The 27,886-nt window shown below is 38.4% G+C and overlaps 1 pseudogene; it reads left to right on the forward strand.

The window, feature by feature from the left end:
• The first annotated feature begins 16 nt into the window (after positions 1–16).
• On the forward strand, positions 17–26,809 carry LOC126014189 (5'-nucleotidase domain-containing protein 2-like; annotated as a pseudogene).
• The last annotated feature ends 1,077 nt before the right edge of the window (positions 26,810–27,886 follow it).

Genomic DNA, 27,886 nt, shown 5'->3' on the forward strand with positions numbered 1-27,886 from the left:
GGCTGTCATTCCCGAAATGGTTACACTTAGAACAAGTGGAAAAGATTCTACACCGAAAAACTTCCTGGCACAACTGCTCACTTCACTGGCTGTCTTAGGTTGGTAGGTTATCAATAAATATACATTTGTTACACAATTATATGGGGCAGAATACTCATGAGGAAATAGTATGGAAATATACTGAGGGTGATGTATGTGTCAAGTAACAAACCTCAAAGTGAGAAAGATCTGATGATAATGTAAAAGAACTATAAAAGCTTTCATGAGCCAAAGGATGATTTAACTCATTTTTATGCCACTTTCACTGTCTTGCACCAATGATAGTCTCCAAGGAATCATACTAATCTCTAGAGAATGGCACTGCAATCATGCTAGCAAGACAGCTAGCAGTTCTTGAGCACCTGTCGATCACCCATATTTTAGTGTATTAAAACTAGTATTTTATTCTCAACAGCCTTCTATCATGAGAGAGAAAGAGGCCCAAGGAAAGTCAGAAAATCATTGCAAATTCTCAGACAGGCCCTGTGGCTGGCATCCCAGGATTATTCTAACCCCAATGTCCACACAGTAGCTTGATAAAAGCACAAAAAGTGGGGCAGTAGAGTTGTAGTCATTTCCTGTTTTCTCATTTTGCAGGTGTCTCTCTCAGACTTGTAGAAGGCACTGGAAAGTGTTGGCCCATGGAACTGACAGATGCCTGCACCATGGCCAGGCTCAGCAGGATGGTCTCAAGTCCAAGAATCTATTCCTGAAGAGGCACAATCCATGCTTCTGTGCTCCTCTGTGAGCTGGTGGTGGTTATTCACAGAGTTTTTCTGGTTTGGGGGTGGAGTTAACCAAAATGGTTTTTATTGAGCAGAATTTAATTTTAAAGATATGAGGGACAGAGAAGAAATTCATGTTTAAGAGAGCACAGGCTCCTCCAGAGTGGAAAAAGTAAGCATAAAATGTGTTCAAGGAAGAACAGGAACTTGGAGAACCAATGAACCATTCTTGCTTATTTGAAATCTGAGGTTAAGGGAGAAGAAGGGCTTTGCTGAGAGGAACACGGAGAAGTTAATGAAAGAATCAGGTTGATTTCTGCATTCCTAAAATCTAGGGTCCAGGTGGCATATTTTTTATATATATTTGTAGTTCTTTAATTAAGGTAACCTGGTTAACATGACTGTATATATGTTTAGAGTTATAATTTCACATGTATTCAAAATGCTTCCAGATCACAGCAACTATCAAAATCCAATATTCTAAATACTATATAATAAACAATATTTTTGCCTGATGTAATTTTAATAAGTGCTAAAACTTAACCTTTTGTTCTTGTAGTAAAATATACATGGCATTTAACATTGGTTCTTTTAGTTCTATTGAGAACATATGGATTAAAAACATTCACATTGGACAATAATTTATCAACATAGTTTTTAAAAATTTTTCAAATTTCCAAAATAAAATCTATATTCATCAAGTAAAAAGTCTTTTAGGAAGCTCAAAGGCAAGCTTCTTACAAGCATCTGATGATGGCCAGGAGGCCTGAGGCAGGCCTGTGTCCAAGTCAGGAACCCAAATACTCAAAAGCTCAGTCCAAAGGCAAATCAAGCCAGCACCTAGCCCTTTGGGGTGCATACAGAGAAGGTTGCCCATGGCTACTGGCATTTGTAATGCATATTAAGTTTCCTTTCAAATTGCCACATGTTGTAGAGGACCAGTGGTGGAGTGGTTCAGATTCTGAGTGAATCACTCCAATAATCTTGGAGCCAATAATCTGTTACAGGGTTGAAAGCAGAAAGATCAAAAGTGTCTGTTGTGTGTGTTGCTCAGCTCTGTCCAGGTGCTCTTGAAAGAACTGCAAAGCTAGTGGTCACTTCCTATAAAAAGTCCTTAACAATTGAGGAAATGTCCCAGACACTTTGCCAGTAATGCTACCAGGTCACACACAGGAAGTAAGGAATGTATCTGAGGTCTGAGGATAGAGTCTGAGGGGTCTAGGAAGGTCTGGGGTCTGTCCAAAGGACATGAAGTGTAAAGAAAATTTGAGATATTTCCTGCAGACAGAAACTTTTAGGAAGAACCCAGGGTCTGCCCAGAGGACACAGGGTTTAAGGAAGTACCTAAAGTCTACTCATAGTAAATGAGGTGTAAGGAACTTTTGAGGTCATCTCCAGACTAAAGGATGAAAAGAATGGCTTAAGCACTGATGTCAAAAAGAAACTCAAATAACCAGTTACAAGCCATATGAATAAGAATAAAACCTCAGAATCAAATTCTTGCAATCCATATGAATAGAATAGAATGAATAGAAATGAATATGAATAGAAAATGAATATGGATAGAATGAATGAATAGAAAAGGGGGTTTTCTTTGTATGTGAGAGAGCCTTCATACAGAGCTGCCTTTAAAAAAAAAGAACAGTTGACTCGTAATAAAATAAATAAATAAAGGCCTTCCCCAAATAGATATAAACTTATTCTCTGTAGATGTTGCCACATGTGAAAGGAACATTTTCAGATGTGATTAATTTATTTACCTTGAAAATAAGGCTTATTTGCTTGGAACTGCATGCAAACACAATCTTTCAAGGCAGCAAGTAGAGGAGATGGCCATGTGAAGATGGAAATTTAGACCAAGTCAACTGCTATGAGAAATGTAAAGCACCAGGCAGAAGAAGCCACTTCCTTCTAAAGCATACATAGGGAATGCAATGAATACCTGCAGCTATTTTATTTATTTTTCTTTTTTGAGGGAGTCCACACCCGGTGACTCTCAGGGGTTACTCCTGGCTATGTGTTAAGAAATCACTCCTGGCTTGGGGGACTATCTGAGACACGAGGGAATCAAACAGTGGTCAGTCCTAGGTTAGCACACACAAGGCAGATGCCTTGTGGCTTGCACCACCACTCTGGCCCCTGTAGCTCTGTTTTAGCTCTTGAAACGAATGTTGAATTTCTAAACCCAGAAACTGGGAGCCAAACATTTATAGAGTAAGAGGCCATAGCCTTTCTGTCAAGATTTTGGATACCATGGGCACCTTGCAACCTTTATTTTCACTCCTCTCACTCGCTGATTTAAGTCCCATGCCTGTCTAAAAGCCACCTGCTCTAACTTGCCAGTAAACAATCTTAGCTCTCAATCTTAGGCCTTGATTCCATTTAATTTTAAGTCCTATGTAAGTATAACTATTTTACATAAAATAGTAAAACACAGAAATATGTATATTTTATGCATACATCATCTGGGTGTCTGAATAGTAATTACCACAAATACATCAGCTATTGTATTTGGTTCAATAACATTTTAAACAATAAAATTACAGTTTTTTTGTTTTTTTTTTTTTTTTGTGGTTTTTGGGTCACACCCGGCAGTGCTCAGGGGTTACTCCTGGCTCCATGCTCAGAAATTGCTCCTGGCAGGCACGGGGGACCATATGGGACGCTGGGATTTGAACCGATGACCTCTTGCATGAAAGGCAAACGCCTTACCTCCATGCTATCTCTCCAGCCCCAAAATTACAGTTTTATAAGAAAAAATCACAAGAAAATTAGTCCTTATAGCCCACTCTATAATGACCATATATTTGCTACTATGTATCTATAAATTATTATCTAGACATCTAAAATACAAATAAATTCTTTATCCTGAGACCTAGATGAAGAGCAAACGGAAATGTCATGAACAATAAAGCTTGGTAGAATTCATTTTCAAGATGAGCATTAGACACTGGAACACCAACATTCTGGAGTCTAGAGATTTATATAAATTCATTGTCTCTGCAGATATCATACCAGAAAGTAAAGGCATAGATGGTGGGCATAGTCTTTAACTGGGAGTCATTGGCCAACAAAGGTGATACTCTGATGTTAGTAAATGCTGGAAGTGAGAACTTTGATTTTCACAGAATTGGTTGAGTATAAATAAAACCATTTTGGTTCTTCTCAGATAAGCACATGCTCAGTTCACAAACTGAAACAAGTGTCTGAATTTGATAGGCATGTGTTTTTATTCATCATGCCAAAAATTCTATTATCTTTACTAAAATATTAATGTATTTTAGCCCTGAATCCCTTGTCAGAAAGATGTCATGTTAATTTTCTTAATGAGAAGGTAAAAGAAAAATCAATGATCTTTGAAAGTAAATAAAAGTCTCTTTTTTGATTTTATGTTTTATATGAAGATTCTTCTACAACTAAAGAAAGGAAAATGTCCCCAGAACATCAGAGAAAATTTGCTTTGTAGTGTAAGCTATCTTGAGATAATTCTATGTAAATTGATATGTCATTATTATTTTCACAATACTTATAATGTAAGAAGCATGAAATATTAATGTTAAGCTCATTTTAATAGTGATGGTTTAACAGTGTTTTTGTTATGACAGATAAATATATTATGTAAAATAAATCCTGATACAAAATATACAAAATATCTAAAAAACTGCACAAAGCCAGTAGTAACCCCTGAGCGCTGCCAGGTGTGACCCCCCCCCAAAAAAAAAGAAAGCATTTCTTAAAAATTTTCACTATGGTCACTATGTCTGAACCCTGCCAGCTCAATAGAGTCACTATGTTCTTGAGGTAAACTAAGTCGTGAAGAATCATGGGTACATCCACCATGTTGCTAAATGCTGCTACTCTTGGAAGGAGAGTGGGCCAAGTTGAGCCTCTATGGGCAACCATACCTGCTGCACTTATCCCCCACAATAGCCACTTTGACAATGACCCTTCTTCTCCACTTTTTTATTAGTCTCTGCAAAAACACCAAAACTGTCAAAACTCCTGATATGCCAGACTTTGGAAAGATATCACTAGGACATTTTAAAAAATGTGGGCACCCTACTCCTGCATTCTTATATTTTGGAAGCCCTGGCAGCTGAAAGAAGCCTTCACAAAAGTCACAGTATTAGTAAGAATGTTTAGATTTTCTGAACCACAATTGCTGGACAACTTCATTTTTGTTTAATACTGTCAATTCCATAGGAAACAACAATGTAGATGCCAATGTTTCTCTGAAGCTACTTAATGTTCAGGAACAAATGAAATAACAGAATGGTCAAATAGCAAGAAAAGCTTAATAATCCTTTTACTGATGACTTAATGAGCTAATTAGAAATATAATAATATTCATAAATTATCATGTTATATACTTTTTCCTTCTTTTTCTATTTCTTTTCTTTTTTAAATAACTTCTCTTTCATTTACTGAAAAAGACATGTATTCTGATTAGATCTGTCAAGTATGCTATGTATTGCATGCTCTTTAAATAAAGTAAAGCAAAATTAAAAAAATCTCCACTAAGGAGACCAGAGAGGTGGCACAAGTGATAAGGCATCTATCTGCCTTGCCTGTGCTAGCCTAGGACAGACCGCAGTTTGATCCCCTGGAGTCCCGTATGATCTCCCCAAGCCAGGAGCAATCTCTGAACATCACCAGGTATGGCCTGAAAACCAAAAATAAAATCTCCACTAAGAATATTACCGTATTTTCCAAAGTATAAGACGACTTTTGAAACAAAAAAAAAGTCAACCGAAAATCGGGGATCGTCTTATATGCCAAGTATAACCCCAAAAACGTTTCAATATGCCGCTAAACAAAACAAAAAAAAATTAGGCCACAGAGTTTCCAAATCTCTTTCTTGGGGCTCCCAAACAGTACACAGGAGATCTGGGGGCCACTTCTGGCAAAACCCAGCTAACCGTGTTGGTGTGGTTCAGTGCTAGGGTCCGAGGATGGGGTGTTGTTTGGTTCATGTAGTGGGGAAGATTGCCAGAAAAGGTGCCTATGATAAGGGACCAATCACTGCAAGGCTGCTCAGACCACCTCTCTAACTCAGCCAATCCAAGTAGGCTTTTTATGCATGCAAATTAGACGATGTTTTGGACCCGAATCTACACTGTAAAAAACCTGCTCAGATTGGCCAGAGTCAGAGAGGAAGTCTATTAGAGCAGAACCTTTGAACCTTTGCTTGTTGTGATTGGCTCATTGTGGTACATACAGTTGCAGCACAGGAACGTTCTGTCTGATACAGCGAATATAGGCCTAAACCTATGTTTTAACTGCAAAATTAGGGGGTCGTCTTCTACGCCCACTAGTCTTATACACCGGAAAATACGGTAATTGCAACTCTCTGAGTTGATGGGTATTAACCAGATGTACCAGGATGATCATTTTGTGATATGTAGGCAGATTAAATCAGCATGCTTTATATCTAAAACTAATATAATGTTATAGGTGTTTTTGTTCACTTGCTCTGACAATCTACTATTTTGTCAATAAAACCATGATTTTTAAAGGCTTATAGCAGGAGGTGTGGTGCTGCCTGCTGTACTAAGGGAAAACTGTGATACAGGGAACCACAACCAGAAAAATCATGGAATTTTCCCTACATGCAGGATGACAGACATACTACCACATTACTATAATGTCACAGGGAATACCAACTAGTCAAATCTTAGACATTCCTAAAGAAATAGAGATTTGGCTTCCATACACCAAAGACATTTCACTCCTGAGAAAATATCCAAGGGCTCAAAAAATACAATACAGAAAAGTCCTCTGTACTTCTACATTCATGGCAACACTGTTCATAATAATAAAAATCTGAAAACATTCCAAGTACCCAAGAACAGAACAGTGTATTAAAAAGCTATGGCATATCTACCAATGGAATCTTAAGTAGCCATTAGAAAAGATGAAGTTATGAAATTTGCTAAAATGGAGAGAGTGAAATGAGTAAGAGGGATATACCAGGCATAGAATGATCACACTTATTTGAAGGACATAAGGAACATTATAAGAGAATAAGACAATAAGAGAAAAGATCTGGAGAACCTATCCTTGGTAGGGAACTTGCCACAGTAGGGAGGGCAACAAAGAATGGAAAGGGACCACTATGATAATTGTAAGAGGAAGTGATCACTCTGGATAAGACCTGGGAGCTGAAAGGAGGTAAAGTGACAGGCATGATACCATTTCAGAAACAGTATAGATAAACACTGTTAGTTTCTGATGGGGAAAAAAGGGAAAATTCTGCCTTTGAGGCATGCTGGGGTTAGGAAATAAGCTGAGATTTTGGTGAAGGGAAGTGAACTTTGGTGAAGGAAAGAGTGATTAAACATTGTATACCTAAAGCTCAATCATGAACAATCACGAACAACTTAGTAATTCAATAAACAATAATGAGAGAGAAAAGAGGTGCTGAGACAGTTGTGTCTCACTAGCCCTGTGCAGCCTCCTCAGGAAGTGCAGAGATGCAGAGCCTTCTGATTTTCACTTCATGGCAATTTTGCCTCCTGCTCCCTCTCCCAGAGTCCCAAGTCAGAACTGCCCTTTTTTATTCAAACCAAATCCCATACCAGGAGGGGCAAGTCAAGAGAAACACAAAAGTAACTATGCAGTGGACTTTTTACATATCAGAGGAAGAGTTTAAAGGGAAGAGGAAGTTAGGGGAACACCTTTGTTTGGTGTTATTAATTAGCATTACAGTTCTGTTTTAAACAAAACAAAAAATGAGAAAATTTACAAAAGTTTTATTCTACTTTTCTTCACCTTTGGAAAATAAAAATCCACAAGTGGTGAGATCACCTCAAACATGATCTTTCCAATGCTTTGGGCCTCTGATGAAGCAGGTAGCAGCTGAAAAATAATACCAAGCAATCAGGAAAGAGTCATAGGAGTCAGTAGATTTTTCACTTCTTTTTTTTTTTTTCCCCTACCCCCGATTTTTCACTTCTTGGCCTCTCTGCCTCTTCCTTCCTCTGCCTGAGCCCCAAGCTAGAACTGCTCTATTTTTATTCAGACCAAATTTGCATGCCAGGAGGGGCAAGTCTAGAGAAAACACAAAAGTAAATTTCCAGTGGGATTTTACATATCAAAGGAAGGGGTTACCACTGAGATGTAGATACTTGTAAATATACTTAAATACTACATTTATGTTTTTATTACTTTTTCATTCCACTAAATATTGTTGCATTACTGTCCAATAATACTCAGTGATTGAAAAATCATGGAAGATGTTTAACAGAAAACCTTCCTTTTCTTAATTCTTTACAATAAAATTTTTAAGTTGGGAACACAAGGTTAAGTACCTTATTAGGTATATATTTTAAATTTGTTTTGTACCAAACATAATATTCATGATGTTACGAATGATACTTTAAGTATAATTCTTTCATGTTAATCTTCCTCTTTCACCAGTATTCTAATATAAACCTCTTATTTTCAAAGTTTTAGAACAGCCACTAACATTCCTGTGTCCTGTAGAGTAGTTTAGTAGCCTAAGCATGGGAAGGACTGTTCTTCTAAATCTGTGTATTTGAGGTAAAAAAAATTTTTAAGTTTTTATATCACCGTATTTTCCAGCATATAAGACTACTGGGCGTATAAGACGACCCCCTAATTTTGCAGTTAAAACATAGGTTTAGGCCTATATTCGCTGTATCAGACAGAACGTTCCTGTGCTGCAACTGTATGTACAACAGTGAGCCAATCACAAGCAAAGGTTCAAAGGTTCTACTCTAATAGACTTCCTCTCTGACTCTGGCCAGTCTGAGCAGGCTTTTTACAGTGTAGATTCGGGTCCAAAACATTGACTAATTTGCATGCATAAAAAGCCTGCTTGGATTGGCTGAGTTAGAGAGGCGGTCTGAGCAGCCTTGCAGTGATTGGTCCCTTATCATAGGCACCATTTCTGGCAATTCCCTGCTGGCGTCAGTTAATCTCCTCCACTACATGAACCAAACAACACCCCATCCTCGGACCCTAGCACTGAACCACCAACATGGTAAACTGGGTTTTGCCAGAAGTGCCCCCCAGATCTCCTGAGTACTGTTTTGTTTAGTGGCATATTGAAACATTTTTTGGGATATACTCGGTGTATAAGACGACCCCCGATTTTCGGTTGACTTTTTTTTTGTTTCAAAGTTGTCTTATACGCTGGAAAATATGGTAATATTTTTTTATTAAACACCTTGGTTACAAACATAATTGTGGTTGGGTTTCAGTCATATAAGATGATACCCCCCATCACCAGTGCAACATTCCCACCACCAGTGTCCCAAATATCCTTCAGCCCCTCCCCTCCCCCACCTGTATTCTAGACAGGCTTTCTATTTTCCTCATACATTCTCATTGTTGGGATAGTTCGCAATGCAGTTATTTCTCTAACTAAACTCATCACTCTTTGTGGTGAGGTTCATGAGGTGGGCTGTAACGTCCAGCCTCCTCTCTTTGTCTCTGAAAATTGTTGAGAAATGTCTTTCATTTTTCTTAAAACCCATAGATGAGTGAGACCATTCTCCGTCTTTCTCTCTCTGACTCATTTCACTCAGCATAATAGATTCCATGTACATCCATGTATAGGAAAATTTCATGACTTCATATCTCCAGACAGCTGCATAATATTCCATTGTGTATATGTACCACAGTTTCTTTAGCCATTCATCTGTTGAAGGGCATCTTGGTTGTTTCCAGAGTCTTGCTATGGTAAATAGTGTTGCAATAAATATAGGTGTAAGGAAGGGATTTTTGTATTGTATTTTTGTGTTCCTAGGGTATATTTCTAGTAGTATAGCTGGATCGTATGGAGCTGACTTTCCAGTTTTTGGAGAACCTCCATATCGCTCTACAGAAAGGTTGAACTAGTTGGCATTCCCACCAGCAGTGGATAAGAGTTCCTTTCTCACCACGTCCCCGCCAACACTGCTTGTTCTCATTCTTTGTGATGTATGCTAATCTCTGTGGTGTAAGGTGGAACCTCATAGTTGTTTTGATTTACATCTCCCTGATGATTAGTGATGTGGAACATTTTTCATGTGCCTTTTGGCCATTTGTATTTCTTTCTATTGTTATTGAGAGTAAAATTTGACACCAGCTCTCTTGCACGGCTTTTTTGTCATCTAAAAACTAAGATTGACACACATGTAGTTAACACCTTTCTATTGCTTCATCAGTTTAACTCACAACCCAACCCCGGTTGAGTGGGAGATTTTAAACCTGGATTTGGCTGCCAGCCTGTAAGGAGGCAAGAGCAACTTGTGACCTGAAAGAGGAACTCCCACCTGCTGGCATCTAAGCTCAGACTGTGAGAGATAAGACAGCTGGGATAGCACCTTCCAGAGACAAAGGCTGTCCGTCCACCTCCTCTTTATGGATCTGTCTTGTCCTTCTTTGCTCCTATCTTTCATTTTACATCCTGAAAAATGGCACAATATAGCTGACTTTGCCACTTAAAAGTGCTGAAGTCAGTGTTACCAGGTCTGGGAACAACATGAGAAAAAAAAGATAAATAAGTCCTGGATTCTTAAGCCTTCTCACAATGGCCTTAGAAAGAACTAGTTTCGACACCGGCCCAGTGGGGCTCAGCTGTGAAAGACTGTGAGTGTGACCTGTCTATGTCTGTCTACTGTCCTCTTGCGTGAAACTCTTGCGAGTGGGGCAAAAAGAGCCTCCAGAAACCTCGCTCGCCCAGACGCCATTTTCAGGGAGGGACTTCAGAGCATAAAAACCGGCTAACCTTTGCAAAAGCTGGCTCCCTGTGTGTGACACCAGGCGGGGAAAATCCGCGAAAGTACACCGGCCCAGTGGGGCTCAGCTGTGAAAGACTGTGAGTGTGACCTGTCTATGTCTGTCTACTGTCCTCTTGCGTGAAACTCTTGCGAGTGGGGCAAAAAGAGCCTCCAGAAACCTCGCTCGCCCAGACGCCATTTTCAGGGAGGGACTTCAGAGCATAAAAACCGGCTAACCTTTGCAAAAGCTGGCTCCCTGTGTGTGACACCAGGCGGGGAAAATCCGCGAAAGTACACCGGCCCAGTGGGGCTCAGCTGTGAAAGACTGTGAGTGTGACCTGTCTATGTCTGTCTACTGTCCTCTTGCGTGAAACTCTTGTGAGTGGGGCAAAAAGAGGCTCAGAGGAGCACGGCTGCTCCGCTTCGCTAAGCGGCCGTGCACTCTTTCTAAGGAAAGAACTCCATTGCAACAAGAAGGAAAAATCACACTAAGAACGGCGCTATATCACAGAAGCAAACATTTCTCTCTGGACTGTCTTCTCTGTTGCATGCTCAGGCCCAAGATTTGACCCAGTGTGAGGCTTCATCCACGGAGGACTCCCCTCCCATAGAGGCAAGTCAGCCCATCCAGAAAGGGAGGAGCCAGAGGAGTGTGCTGCCTACATCATATAGACAATGAATACCACCACAACACGTAGAAAAACCCACAATACAAGTGTGACAATGGGGAAACAACGCAGGCCAGCATCAGACATAGAGAATGAAGATGACAATTCTGAGGACCAGATAATGACTGAACAACTAATCAACCTCTCAGATAAGGACTTTAGACTAGCAATATGGAAGGTGCTCAACAGACTCCAAGAAACCATGGATCGAGTTGAACAGAACACTAATAAGAACCAAGAAAATATGAAGGCAGAAATGACAAAACTCCAAACTGAAATAACATGTCAACTAACAGGACTGAAAAAGTCAGGAAACGAAGTGAATGACAAAATGGATAAGCTCTGGGACAGGGTATCAGAAGCTGAGAATAGACTTGGTGCTGTGGAAGATGAGATACATAACAATTCCATACAGCAGGAGAGATTGGACAAAAAACTTAAAGCAAATGAGCAGACAATGGAAAAATTAGTCAAAGAATGGGAACAGACGAAAATAGAAGTCTATGATAAGATCAACAGAAACAACTTAAGAATCATTGGAGTCCCAGAGACCCAGGAAGAAAATTTCCAGGAAGAATCAATGGTCAAGAACATCATTAAAGAGAAACTTCCAGAGCTAAAGAATATATGTGATCAAATCCTGCATGCCCGAAGAGTACCAACCAAAAGAGACCCCAGAAAAACCACCCCAAGACACATCCTAGTCACAATGACAAATCCCACAGATAGAGACAGAATTCTGAAAACAGCAAGATCAAAAGGGGAAATCATGTTCAAGCAAGCTTCCCTGAGATTTACAGCAGACCTGTCACCAGAAACGCTCAATGCCAGAAAGCAGTGGTGGGATATTGTGACAAGACTGAATGAAATGAATGCTTCACCCAGAATACTATACCCAGCAAAACTCACTTTCCGGTTTGATGGAAGAATACATGGTTTCACAGACAAAAAACAGCTCAGAAACTTCACAGACACAAAACCAGTCTTAAGAGAAAAACTGAAAGACCTAATCTAAGACAAGACTACCCAAAAGACACACCAAATTTTGAAATAAAGATGGCGTTAAATCCCAGGACAATTCTTTCTCTCAACGTCAATGGACTAAATGCACCAGTTAAGAGACACAGAGTGGCTAAATGGATCAAAAAACTCAATCCAACCTTCTGCTGCCTACAAGAAACGCACCTGAATAGTCAGAACAAACATAGACTCAAAATAAAAGGCTGGAGAAAAGTTATCCAAGCAAACAACACCCATAAAAAAGCTGGAGTGGCCATACTAATATCAGATAATGCAAACTTTATACAAAGGAAGGTTGTAAGGGACAAAGACGGACATTTTATATTAATCAAGGGGTACGTAGAGCAGGAAGAATTCACTCTCCTAAACATATATGCACCGAATGAGGGGCCAGCAAAATATTTAATACAACTGTTGACAAATCTGAAAAATAATATCAACAACAACACAATAATTGTGGGGGACCTTAACACGGCTTTGTCAACACTGGACAGGTCAACCAGACTGAAACCCAACAAGAATATACTAGACCTGAGGAGAGAAATGGAAGAAAGAGGCCTAGTGGATATATATAGGACACTCCATCCCCAGAAACCTGGATACACATTCTTCTCCAATGTACATGGGACATTCTCCAGGATAGACTACATGCTGGCACATAAAACATACCTCCATAAGATCAAGAGGATAGAAATTTTGCAGACTACCTTCGCTGACCACAAGGCTCTGAAATCATTTGTGAACTCCAAAGGGACTCAGAAGAAACACTTTAACACCTGGAAGTTAAACAGCCTCATGCTCAATAACCAGTGGGTCCGAGATGAAATCAAGGAGGAAATCAAAAGGTTCCTGGAAACAAATGACAATAAAGACACAAACTCTCAGAACTTATGGGACACAGCAAAAGCAGTACTGAGAGGAAAATTTATAGCTTTGCAAGCACACATCAGGAAGGAAGAAGGAGCTTACCTGAGTAGCTTAATGACACAGCTAATAGAACTAGAAAATGCTCAACAAAAGGACCCAAGAATAGGAAGACAGAAGGAAATAACAAAGCTGAGAGCAGAAATCAACGAAGTGGAAACTCAAAAAACAATCCGAAAGATCAACGAAAGCAGAAGTTGGTTCTTTGAAAAAATAAACAAGATTGATAGACCACTGGCAAACCTAACAAAGAAAGAGAGAGAGAGAAACTTGATAACTCGTATCAGGAATGAAAAAGGAGAGATCACTACTGATATGACAGAGATTCAAAGGGTAATCAGAAACTACTTTGAAAAACTCTACGCCACTAAAAATGAGAACCTGGAAGAAATGGATAAATTCTTGGACTCTTATAATCTTCCACGGTTGAAGGAAGAGGATGTAGCATATCTAAACACCCCCATCACCATTGATGAAATTAAAACAGTAATCAAATGTCTGCCGAAAAACAAAAGCCCAGGTCCAGATGGATTTACTAATGAATTCTATCAAACTTTCCAAGAGGAACTACTGCCAATCTTGGCAAGACTCTTTCATGAAATTGAACAAACAGAAACACTTCCAAATAGCTTTTATGAAGCCAACATCACCTTGATACCTAAACCAGACAGAGACGCTACCAAAAAAGAAAATTACAGACCAATATCACTGATGAATGCAGATGCAAAGATCCTCAACAAAATCCTGGCAAATAGGATTCAATGCCTCGTTAAGAAGATCATCCACTACGATCAAGTAGGTTTCATCCCAGGAATGCAAGGCTGGTTTAACATCCGTAAATCTATCAACATAATACACAACATCAATAACAAGAAAAATAAAAACCACATGATCATATCAATAGATGCAGAGAAAGCATTTGATAAGGTCCAACACCCATTCTTGATCAAAACTCTCAGCAAGATGGGAATGGAGGGAACCTTTCTCAATATAGTGAAGGCCATCTACCACAAGCCAGTGGCAAATATTATCCTCAATGGAGAAAAACTGAAAGCCTTCCCTCTAAATTCTGGCACAAGACAAGGCTGTACTCTCTCACCACTCCTATTCAACATAGCACTGGAAGTACTTGCTATAGCGATTAGGCAAGAAAAGGATATCAAGGGAATCCAGATAGGAAAGGAAGAAGTCAAGCTCTCACTGTTTGCAGATGACATGATACTCTACTTAGAAAACCCTAAAGACTCTATCAAAAAGCTTCTAGAAACAATAGACTCATATAGCAAGGTGGCAGGCTACAAAATTAACACACAAAAATCAATGGCCTTTCTATATACCAATAGTAATAAGGATGAAATGGACATTAAGAAAACAACCCCATTCACAATAGTACCACACAAACTCAAATATCTTGGAATCAACTTGACTAAATATGTGAAGGACCTATACAAAGAAAACTATAAAACTCTGCTCCAAGAAATAAGAGAGGACACACGGAAATGGAAACACATACCCTGCTCATGGATTGGCAGGATTAACATCATCAAAATGTCAATACTCCCCAAGGCATTATACAGATTTAATGCCATCCCTCTAAAGATACCCATGACATTCTTCAAAGAAGTGGATCAGACACTTTTGAAATTCATTTGGAACAATAAACACCCTCGAATAGCTAAAGCAATCATTGGGAAAAAGAATATGGGAGGAATTACTTTTCCCAACTTTAAACTGTACTACAAAGCAACAATTATCAAAACAGCATGGTATTGGAATAAGGATAGGTCCTCAGATCAGTGGAATAGGCTTGAATACTCAGAAAATGTTCCCCAGAGATACAACCATCTAATTTTTGATAAAGGAGCAGGAAATCCTAAATGGAGCAGGGAAAGCCTCTTCAACAAGTGGTGTTGGCACAATTGGATAGCCACTTGCAAAAAATTAAACTTAGACCCCCAGCTAACATCATGTACAAAGGTAAAATCCAAATGGATTAAAGACCTCGATATCAGCCCCAAAACCATAAGATATATAGAACAGCACATAGGCAAAACACTCCAGGACATTACAGGCATCTTCAAGGAGGAAACTGCACTCTCCAAGCAAGTGAAAGCAGAGATTAACAGATGGGAATATATTAAGCTGAGAAGCTTCTGCACCTCAAAGGAAATAGTGCCCAGGATACAAGAGCCACCCACTGAGTGGGAGAAACTATTCACCCAATACCCATCAGATAAGGGGCTAATCTCCAAAATATACAAGGCACTGACAGAACTTTACAAGAAAAAAACATCTAACCCCATCAAAAAATGGGGAGAAGAAATGAACAGACACTTTGACAAAGAAGAAATACGCATGGCCAAAAGACACATGAAAAAATGTTCCACATCACTAATCATCAGGGAGATGCAAATCAAAACAACGATGAGATACCACCTCACACCCCAGAGAATGGCACACATCACAAAGAATGAGAATAAACAGTGTTGGCGGGGATGTGGAGAGAAAGGAACTCTTATCCACTGCTGGTGGGAATGCTGTCTAGTTCAACCTTTATGGAAAGCGATATGGAGATTCCTCCAAAAACTGGAAATCGAGCTCCCATACGATCCAGCTATACCACTCCTAGGAATATACCCTAGGAACACAAAAATACAATACAAAAACCCCTTCCTTACACCTATATTCATTGCAGCTCTATTTACCATAGCAAGACTCTGGAAACAACCAAGATGCCCTTCAACAGACGAATGGCTAAAGAAACTGTGGTACATATACACAATGGAATATTATGCAGCTGTCAGGAGAGATGAAGTCATGAAATTTTCCTATACATGGATGTACATGGAATCTATTATGCTGAGTGAAATAAGTCAGAGAGAGAGAGAAAAACGCAGAATGGTCTCACTCATCTATGGGTTTTAAGAAAAATGAAAGACACCCTTGTAATAATAATTTTCAGACACAAAAGAGAAAAGAGCTGGAAGTTCCAGCTCACCTCAGGAAGCTCACCACAAAGAGTGATGAGTTTAGTTAGAGAAATAACTACATTTTGAACTGTCCTAATATTGAGAATGTATGAGGGAAATGTAGAGCCTGTTTAGGGTACAGGCGGGGGTTTGGGGGGGAGGAGGGAGATTTGGGACTTGGGTGATGGGAATGTTGCACTGGTGATGGGTGGTGTTCCTTATATGACTGAAACCCAAACACAATCATGTATGTAATCAAGGTGTTTAAATAAAAAAAAAATTAAAAAAAAAAAAAAAGAAAGAACTAGTTTCCTGACCTCTCACACAGAAATATCCCTAGTTGATATGGCAGACAATAAACTATGCATTCATAGCATACTCTGAATATCTAGTAAATACCAGTTATACTTACTATAATTGAATCAAATATACAAAGAACTTGGAAGCCTGCTTCCAAATTGGTTTTGCTTGGATAAATTTATATCCATGAAGCAGTAGTGTCTGAGTCAGACAAATAGCATGTAATATAGAATTGAAGAAGCTTCTGAAGAAGTCCTTCCCCAACCATGGCATCCCTCTACTGTTTTTAGAATATGTGTCTCTCTTTGTTTTCTAAGAGACCACAACTAGAATTGATTTTGAATCACAAGCTTAAGAACCTATTGTCTATGAACTGAAAAATAGTTTTAAATCGTGTTTATCAAATCACTCATCCATCCAACCACATTGCTCTACTTATTTCCTTGCTTGTTCTGCTCCCATTTTAATTCATAACCCAAATAAATCTTCCACCTCACTGCATTACTTCTCTTTCTCCTATCTCTTAAATTCTTAGGGTATTTTTTCCTTAGAGTCAGTCCCTATCTTTGCAATCTTTACAAAACCTCTGATTTTATTTGCTCGTTCATTTTAAACACATAAATATATATATATTTATATATGTTTCATATAAATATCTCTGAACTTTCTCATCTTAATGTCAAAACCATAAAATAAAATTGAGTTAATAAATGTTTCTTTTAACTTGTTATTGGACCTTCTTTCCTAGCTCTAGTCTTAATTTTGTGCACAAATTCAGGAAAAGGAACACTGTTCTGTTTCATACAACGCACATACTTGTATTGATTAATAATGTGAACCTTCTCAGCTCATCCCTTTGGTCTGTTTTTGCTTCCTCTTACAACTCTCTGTGACTCAGTGCTTCAAAGACGTATAACTTCCTTTAACCATTTAAGTCTCTAAGAAACTTCTATATTACAAAGCTATTTTTTCCCATTAAGCCACATATCTTTTGTTCTGATTTACTGAAATTTTCTTAATATATCAGTGAAGCCACAGGAGTGAATACAACCCCACCTACCCAACTACCCCTATGGGCAGCCCTTAAGCTCTGGGAACTTTCCCCAGTGAACCCTAATGTGGCAGCATCTACACAGTTGCAATATACTGATCCTTCAGATGATCCATTGTTACACATGTATATCTCCAAATAGAGTTTGGGATAAAATTAAAAACTTATACCTGAAACTCAGTGATATCTGTGCTCTGTATTCTTCCTGTTCACTCAGGAACATTTATGGCTTGAGCTCTGACCCTCCTCAAACTGTGGCACCAAGGTAGCAACTGTCTTTAATTTGATGTATTGTGTAGCCACCATCATGAGTATCCTCAGTATCTCTCTAGTTTGAGACACAGATCTTGTGAAGACAGGCCTGAAATCTGCTGGAGCCAGCAAAATGAGATTCATAAATTTGACACTTATATATTTGTTTTTGTAATTTTTTTGTGAAGGGTAGAGTAGTAATTGTTTACCCTCTGTTTATCAAGTTTCTTATTTATTTTTTTTTGTAATTTTCATCAAGACCAAAGTGAATTACCAGTCTTTCACAGCTATATTTAAAGTACATAGTGACATGAATTATGACAATTCCCACCACCAGTGTTAACCTCTTTCTGCCCCTATTCTGAGCATGCATTCCATATGTCCATCCTTAGCCCCCTGGACTGCTAGTGTAATGGGTCACTTTTGTGTATAGCTTGTTGTGGTTTCAGTCTCTTGATTCTATTGTTGACTTTGGGTATTTAGGTCTGATCATTTTTTGTTTCCACCCAATATTCATGAGACTGCTTGTCCCTGGTACCATCCAATTTTTTCCTTCAATTTATGAGGCAGAACAAGATGATTCATGTTCTATGATTCTCTTGAGAAAAAAAAAAGAAAGCAGGGAGGAGCTCCTGTCTAGAAGATATATATAGATATAGATATAAATTTAAAAGAAGAAAGAAGTGAAAAGAAAATATAGATATCCCCATTAAGTCTTTTGAGATAGTCTTGGGGGGTTAGATGAGATCCAGGGCACATTTTTGTCCCACACTGTGGTCTTAATGAGTTTGAGAAATGCTTTGCAGCAGTAAAAGATCAGGTAGTGTCCTTGAGCTAGGGGTCCTTCTGGAGCTAAATCCAGTAACATGGCACAGTCCACATTAAGGAAGGTGTGAAAAAAAAAGGGCCACATAGAATGAGTCAGCAGAAGTGGTGGTTGCAGCTTCTTGCCAGGGCAAGAGATGTGGGACTGAGAGTGTCTTCTCACTTTGGAAGCTGGGTGGCAGTTTATTGGGGCAGGGGATTGGTCTCCAATCCTAATGATTTAAGAACTGAGGGTAAAAAGGGCTAAATAGGGTGAGATAACTAATCAGGATTGAGGGGTTGAGAGACTAGAAGGAGTTCTATAAGGGGAAGCAAGGTGGGATAATATATAAGAGGGGCTGTATACAATATAATCATGAATTATTTACATTAGATTACATTAGATTAGACAAACATAGAGGAGTCCACTGCATACAAACGGATGCTTACTTATAGACAGACAGTAGAAATCTATTTATAGGTTATAGTTAGTGTCCTGACCCTTATGGGATGGGTTGGAGTGCTTAAGAAAGCATTGAATTAAGAAAAATAAATAAATAATAGAATAGAAAAAAAAAGAAGAAAAAACAACAAATTGCACTGGCACCTTGGGGGGGGGGATTTTTCAATTTCTAGGCACTTCATCAATGGTAAAGGTGAACTTTTCTAAATGAAGCTCTCAGGGTTAGTTAGTGCATGAAGCATTTTAGGATGAATATAATTTTCATGTCTAGAGTACTAAGCAGCACGGTAGTGAGCACTATAAAGGAGTCTACCCTATGTAGTATTATCCACTATGTCTTGTGCTTCAACGTTCCTTTCCTGAAAAGAAACTGATCGTGGGCATTATGATATAATAGTAACAAAACTTGAATTGAAAAAAAGGAAGAGAGAAGGAAACAGAAAGAAAAAACAGAAAACAGAAAAAGAAAGAAAAAGAGATAATAGTAATTTGCCAAATCATATTCAATGAGTGGGACCTGTAACACATAGTATGGAGTTGTCTATTTTAGTGGTCTCAATGGTTATAAGACTTAAGTCATAATAGAAGGCATAAACAAAAGGAAATGACTAAATTAGAGTATTTTCTCAAGACATTGTCATAATGAGCACTGCATATGGAGTCTAATATGACAGAGTACCAAATTACAAAATTATATGCCCAACCTATATCTCCAAGAACTCTAGTGACAAAGAAGTTGAAGAGTTATTTTATACATAATAAAATTAAGGCATTAAAACATACTGATAGTAAGCAATGCAGTGGGAGTCCCTGGCTTTTTTATCATATTCTGCACCTGATTCTGTAGATAAAAACATTAGAACATTATTACAGGCCTTTGTAGTGAGAGGTTGATTGAACGCCTGTTTGATATACACATCTGTTTCCCTTGTTGCAGGCTTCTTTGTGTTTCTTCCTTCCACTTAATTTGATCACTTCTCCTAGATATAACTTGGCACACTACAGTTTTCGGAGTATCTACCACTATGGTGTTTCTTCATGGAGTATTATATGTATATATAGTATATATTCTAAATACCACATATAAGTGCTATCAAATCCTTATTCTTCTGGCTTACTTCATTTAACATAATATTTTTTAGTTCCATCCATAGTTGCTGCAAATTGTATGATTGGATCATTTCTTACTACTATGTAGTATATCATTGTGTATATGTACCACAACTTCTTTATTATTGCACTGAAACTTCATATTTCTTGTTTGTTTTGTTTTTGGGTCACACCTGGCGGCGCTCAGGGGTTACTCCTGGATCTACAGGGGTTACACCTGACTCTAAGCTCAGAAATCACTCCTGGCAGGCTCAGGGAACCATATAGGATGCCAGGAATCGAACCACTGTCCTTCTGCATGCAAGGCAAAGGCCTTACCTTCATGCTATCTCTTCAGCCCCTGGAACTTCATTTTTACTATGAGAAAATATACATAATTCTACATTTGAAGGGAACTAACCTGACTTGTACTGGTGGGAACCAGGCTGTGGAGTAAATGGAGAAACTCTGTCTTCTATTCTTGCTGCACAGTAGAATTATCTGTGTGTGTGTTTGTTTTAGACTTGATACACACATGTGTGTTTAAATATATTTATACACACATACTTGTATCCTATATAAGTAAATATACAAACTATGTGTTTTATTTACTTACGTATATATGAATATAAATACATGGTTCATGTGTTTCATTATATAATTATATATCAGATAATATAATTACAGATATTATCATAATAAACATATTATAATACAAGTATGTGTTTGTATAATAGTCCTCTAAATGTTCTGATCCTGAATAATTTTTGCATACTTAAGAAAAACATTGTTTTGAATAGAGATGTTGGTATAGTTCTCAAATAACTTAATATGATATGTATAACCCTATAACAAAATATGACAAAGGAAAATAAAAACTTCTAACACTTCAGAACATCAGAAATAGAAGAAACTCTGGGACAGAGAGATTGTACTGTGTTTGCTTGCATGTAGCCAATTCCAGCACAAACCTTTACATAAATATTGTTCCCTGAACATTGCCAGGAGTGAGTCCTATGTGCAGAGCTTGCAGTAATCCCAAATAGGGCCCCAATAATAAATAGAAAAGGCTTCCTAAACTAATAGAAGGTAACCACAACAAACCTTTAGTTAATATCAGAATAATTAGTGAAAAATTGAGCAATTTTCTCCCAAGATTCTGAGCAAGACAATTATCACCCATATTATGTAGCATTCTCTAATCAGAGCACAAATTTGAGAAAACATAGACTGGAGAAGAATTAATGTTGCTTCTTGTTCAATATACTAGATGTACAAAAATTTACTAGAATGTACTATAAATCTTGGAGCACTGTTTTTGCCACACCAGTACTACTAGCCAGCTTACTCCTGACTCTGAGCTCAGAGGTCATCCAGGCACTAATAAGGTCTCCTAAGTACCAGGGTCAGTCTAAGACAAGGTAAGTAAACTATTCCCTATATAGTTTCTTTTTCCCCTGTACTAGAATTTTTAAGTAAAATGCTCAGCATACAATTGTGAAAGGCATGAAAATCACATGTAGTTCCTTAAATTGTCCATAAGAATTTGGAATATATCATTCTAAATTAAATTTCCAAACAGACTTTATGAATTCATCAGAGTAAATGTTTTCAAGTCTTCTACACTGAAAAAAGAGATTTGTTGAAGAAATCAAAGAGAATCTCACTAAAATATATATGCTGCATCTAAGCAGTAACCCAAAGTCTTAGGGTTATTAAGATGCCAGAGTTCTCCAAGTATATAAATTTATTGTAATAATAATAGTCAAAGTTCAGTTAAACTTTCTATTAAGAAATTAACAGTGTCTCATTATGGTTTAGTGGAGACTATATAGAGAACTATTTGGAGGAGAAACTATTCTGTAGATTGTTGACATTAAAATAGACAGGTTGACAAGACAAAAGAAGGAATTCAGAGCTGGCCATTGTAAGAACACAGCAACACAATGACCTAATGAGAAAGGGTGGCCTCAGCAACAATGGTGTTGCAAGAAATGCTTACTTGTCTCAGAAAACACCTCTTTCTCCTCTTCCTGAATAATGAATGACAATATATCTTACGTCTTATCTGTTGAGTTACAGCTGCTGCTATAGTGCCCACTGAACTGTCTCCATAAACATTAATATGGGTAGAATCAACGGGATATTTTTTAAAATAATATATCTATATATATTTAAGCACCATGATTACAAATATGTTTGTACTTGAGCTTCAGTCATAAAAATAAATCACCCCCCTTCACCAGTGCAGCATTCCCACCAACAATGCCTCTCATCTACCTCTTCCCCCAATCCCCTGCCTGTCTTTGAGACAGGTATTCTGTTTCTCTCATCTATGACATTTTCATGATATGTAGTTCTTAATGTAGCTATTTGTCTAACTGTACTCATCACTCTTTGTGGTAAGCTTCATATCCTGTGCTAGTCTTTTCAGCCTTCATCTCTAGTGTCTCTGAGTATTATTAATGTAATGTTTTTATTTTTCTTAAATCCCACAGATGAGTGACATTATTTTGTATTTGTCTCCCTCTGACATTTCATTTAACATAATAGTTTTCATGTCCATTTATGTATATGGGATGCCAGGAATTGAACCCAGATCTGTTCTAGCTCAGTCACATACAAGGCAAACTTCCTACTGCTATCTTATCTCTCCAATCCTACTATTGATTCTAATGGCAATTTTTTTTTCCTGGATCTCTGGGACTCCAATAATTCTTTTGTTGGTTTTGTTGAAGTTATCAAAGACTTTTATTACTATTGTTCACAATTTTTGAGAATTATTTTCATTCTCTGTTTGTTTTAAGGCTCTTTTTTAATTTCTTTCATTATATGAAGTTGTCATGCATCTCATCTTCCAACTCACTGATTCTGTTGTCAGCCGCTGTTACTCTGTTGGAGAGGCTTTCCAGTGAGGTTTTAGTTTTGCCTACCAAGTCTTTTAGTCCTGTTATTTCAGTTTTGAGTTTCTATTTTTACTCTCATATCCTCTGGATTCTTATATATGGTTTGTTCAGTTTATTCCATGCTTTCTTTGAGTTCTATGAAGAATCTCCATATTTCATCAATAAAGTTCTTATCTGAGAGGTTAAATAGGTGGCTGGCATATTTGGAGTCATCAGAGCTCCATCTTCATTATCTAAGCATAATTGAAGACTGCGTTGTTTTCTCAGTGTGGTGTAGTGTTTTGTATGGTTGTGGTGGGATTAATTGACTAGGAGATATGCTCAGCCACCAAGCAGAGCAAAGTGCTGAGCTCCTATAGGTCTGTCCTTCATAGGCAGTTTCAAATCACCTCTGGTGATGTGTCTTCCACAATCTCTTATGGACAAGGTGGTTCCCAGTGGCAGAGTTGGTGGGTCAAGATGGCACCTATAAGAAATGTAAATGTAAAAGGCTCCACTCTTCTTGGGAGAGGTGAGTTAACCTCTGTTTTGTGTGCAACCAGTAAGTTCTTCTGGGCAGGGTTGATGCCAGTGGCAGCATTGGTGGGTCAAGACCACACCCAAGACTGCACCGATGTTTAAATACCACTACTCTATTCTTTTTTGTTTGTTTGTTTGTTTGTTTGTTTTGGTCTTGGGTCTACACCAAGTGAAGCTCAGGGGTGACTCCTGGCCATGCGCTTAGAAATTGCTCCTTTCTTGGGGGACCGTATGGGATGCTGGGGATCAAACCGAAGTCTGTTGTGGGTCAGCTGCCTTCAAGGCAAATGCCCTACCAGTGTGCTAGTGCTCAGCCTCACCTATTCTTTTTTTAATTCACGTCATCATCTCCCTTTGAAATGTGCCTCTATCACTTCCTGCAATTCTTCTACTGATTATTCAAGCTGAATGTCCAGTGAAGACAAGGCCTTCTTCATTGCATTCCAACATCTACATACATCTATGACATTAGAACCTGTACACCAGCCACCCAAATTAGCCATCAGTGAGGATTTGAGGAACCCTGAGCTTCCCACAATTGATAGTCCTCTATGAATGGAAAGTTTTTATGTTAAAGACCATATCTTCATATTATTCTATCCCAGATTCCTGGTTTACCAAGAAGGTAAATCAAATGTGTGTGTGTGTGTGTGTGTGTTGTGAAAGCCTTTTGGACTGTCAAAGATAGACTTGTTCTAATTACTGAAGTATAATAGTCTCTTAGTACAAATTTGTTTTGTTAATGTTAAAATCTAAAGCACAGTAAAAAATTTATTTAAAGTAAAATAGTAAAATCTGTTTTGAAAACCCATCAGAGGGAGTTTGCCCATGAGGCTGTGGGTTCCAGGAGGTGGTGTGTAGGGACCTTGGATAGTGATTCTCACATTCTAGGAGAGGTTTGATTGGTATTGCCCTCGTGTGTGTTTCTATCAGAAACCCAGGAGCTAGATGTGCCATTATAAAAATATTTAAGCAAAGATCCCAAGTTGGGTTAGTAAAGGCCACAGTAAAATAGAGCATACTGCTATCAGTGATAAGCCAAAAGAATTTGAGTGATAAATGGATGTATAATGGCTAAAAGAACTCTGGGCTAGAAAAATCAATGAAATGAGATATTTGTTGTATGATAGTGAGTATATGAATACCCACTGAAAAATACACTCCATTTTTTCTTCGTACATTGAACATTTTTCATATAAAATACTGAAAAAAAGTTTTAAAAGTTGAAAAATACCTGGCTTGGAGAGATAAGATAGTTGGAAGGTGAACCCATATGGAGTGATCCCTAATTGCAAAGCCAGGAAGAAGAAAGCCCTGACCACAACCAGAATGGCTTCCAAATAAACAATATCAAAAAATAAAAGTTAAGGCTGAAAATATCAACAACCTATTTACTAAAGGTCAATTTTTCAGGAAAGTATTCTTCAGAAAAATATGCTGACCCACATATCCACACCTGTAAGAGGAACAGACAGAAAGAGCAGCTGGTCAGGCTCCAGCTAAAAGACAAAGCAAATAAAAAGATTGAAATATCATGGGGCCAGTGAGGTGGTGCTAGAGGTAAGGTGTCTGCTTTGCAAGCGCTAGCCAAGGAAGGACCGCAGTTCGATCCCCCAGTGTCCCATATGGTCCCCCCAAGCCAGGGGCAATTTCTGAGCTCTTAGCCAGGAATGACTCTGAGCATCAAACGGGTGTGGCCCCCCCAAAAAAACTCAAAAAGATTAAAATATCAGAAGTAGCTCAGTTAGAAGAAATCAAGTCACTTCAATTTCTAATATGTCAGCATGATCAAGAATCAAGTTACTTCACTAAAATGTCAAGTTACTTTAGTATCAGCATAGTTATTGAAATAAGATGAAAATTGTCACTAAATAAAAATGTTTATATTATACATGTGAAATTCTATATTTGACTTCTGCTGGAGTATATGGCAGACTACTGATGACTCGAGTCACCCAGTCAGTGGGTCAAAGCCTTGCTTTGACCTTTGATTTCTGAGAATCTGATACCACCCAGATCTAGCAGAGATGTAAATCTATAGATCACCCAACATTGCTCAGGACCTCCAGGGCAGCATTCAGTGATTCTCAAGTAACCATGTATCCTGGGTGTCAAGCTGCAATTGCCCACAATTATGGCAAAAATCTAAAATTGTATTTCAGAAAAAGATTTTTTTCAATGAACTGAAAACTATTCTAAAACAATAAATGTCAATATACTATCATTAATTACAAGATGTGACAGAAACAACCAAAAAAGGCAACTTAGCATTGCCTACAAAGGTCTCCAACCTGTGCCAGATGAAGAGGAGCACACAGCACATCGCACTGTGCCAGATGAGCAGCTTCTATAGAAGGGACCTCTCCATCAAGCAATTCATGGACATATTTTCAATGCCAGAGATGGCCCTGCTCTTCTGCATGATGGACCACTTTCTGGTCCATGACCTGATTTTTGAACAAGCACATCTCTACAAGGATGTGTCAGATGCCATTCAAGATGTATATATGAATGGCAACATGTACCAGTGAATCAAGTGGGACATAGAGAAGTACATACTAAAAGGAGACGAGACCTTTGCTCTCCTTAGATGCCTGGTGACCCACAGGAAGCAGCTGTTCCTCATCACTAGCATTATGTTCAGCTTTGTGGACAAGGGCATGGTGGGCCCTGACTGAGGCTGCCAGCTCTTTGATGTGTTCATTGTCCAGGCAGACAAGACCAGCTTTTTCACCAACCTCCTAAAGCTGACTCAGAAATTTGATGAGAAAGGCTCACTGCAATGAGACCAAATCACCTGCCTGGAGAAGAGCAACGTCTACCAGCAGGGAAACTTGTTTGACTTCCTGCATCTTACAGAATGGCTTGACCTATAAGTACTTTACTTCAGAGACCGTCTCTACAGTGACCTGGCGGACCTCACGCTGTGGTATGACTGACACATAGGCACCTTTATACCAGAGATGGAGTGGAAGATCCAGATCATCAACACAGAGAAGTATATGCACTTGCTGACCTGGCAGCAAATGCTCCCTGGGTTATTGGAGTACATGCAGAATTACCAGGGCACAAAGTCATGGCAGGTGCTGGCCACCTGAATTAAGGAGCAGCAGAAGTTGAGGTTCATCACCGAGGCCCTGTTCAATGATTAGTTTGGAAGCATCTTTACACCTTTCACAACCTCACCTACTTCTCATGGCACCTAGTATGCTCCACCAACCTCTATATAGCTTCACTTAGCTGCCTGCTGCACGATTGTGTGGACTTCAACTTATCCCCATGGCGCACACCCCTACAACATGAGGTGTCACTCTGGATGAATTGTATACAATCCTCTTTCTCAGCTACTTGACTCAAATCTGCTGAAGGCACCTTTTCTTGCCATACACACACAGTGGCATCTGTTTACGCAGGAATAACTCACTCTAGCTCTCTCAAAAAAACAACTGTGAATGTAAAACCATTTTAAAATTGTAAATATCAATATACTATTATTTTTTAAATAATTTTTATTGAGACACATATGAATTACAAGTCTTTCACAGTTATGTTTAAGGTACATAGTGACAGTGAATTAGGGCAATTTCCTACCACCAGTGTTGACACCCCCCCCTTTGCCCCAGCATGCATCCCATATTTCCCCCCTTTCCCTGGACTGCTAGTGTAACCAATCCTCTTTGTGTAAAACTTGTTGTAAATCTTGGTTCTGTTGTCATTGACATTGGGTTTGGTGTTTAGGCTGATCATTTATTATTTTAACTCATTGTTCATATGACTATTTGCTTCTGGTACGATCAACTTTTACATTTTCTCTTAATTTATGAGGCAGAACAAAATAATTCAAGTTCTGTGGTTCTGTTTGGAAAAAAGCTAGGAGAAATTTATCTAGGAGTTATCAATATCAATTTAAAAGAAGAAAAATGGGGGAGAGAAAATGAAGAAGAAGAAGAAGAAAGAAGAAGAAGAAGAAGAAGAAGAAGAAGAAGAAGAAGAAGAAGAAGAAGAAAGAAGAAGAAGAAGAAGAAGAAGAAGAAGAAGAAGAAGAAGAAGAAGAAGAAGAAGAAGAAGAAGAAGAAGAAGAAGAAGAAGAAGGAAGAAGAAGAAGAAGAAGAAAGAAGAAGAAGAAGAAGGAAGAAGAAGAAAGAAGAGGAGGAGAAGGAGGAGAAAGAGAAAAATGAGAAGAAGAAGCAATGACTAAATACCAATAGCCACAATAGACAGCTAGTAAACAGCAACACAAAAAGGAGAGTGGGGAGGAGGGCTGGTTTGGTCAGTTTTGTGCTTTTTTTTTTATAAACACAGTAATTATTGGGTAAATTTGAAAGTGAATTCCCTTGGCCTAAGAGATACAGGGTTTCTCCACCCTTGACACATACTGTCAGGGGAACAACTACAAGCTCCAGATATGCTCATTATCAAACCCCAAAGT

The sequence above is a fragment of the Suncus etruscus genome, chromosome 7 (assembly GCF_024139225.1).
Source record: "Suncus etruscus isolate mSunEtr1 chromosome 7, mSunEtr1.pri.cur, whole genome shotgun sequence".
Classification (NCBI taxonomy): Eukaryota; Metazoa; Chordata; class Mammalia; order Eulipotyphla; family Soricidae; genus Suncus; species Suncus etruscus.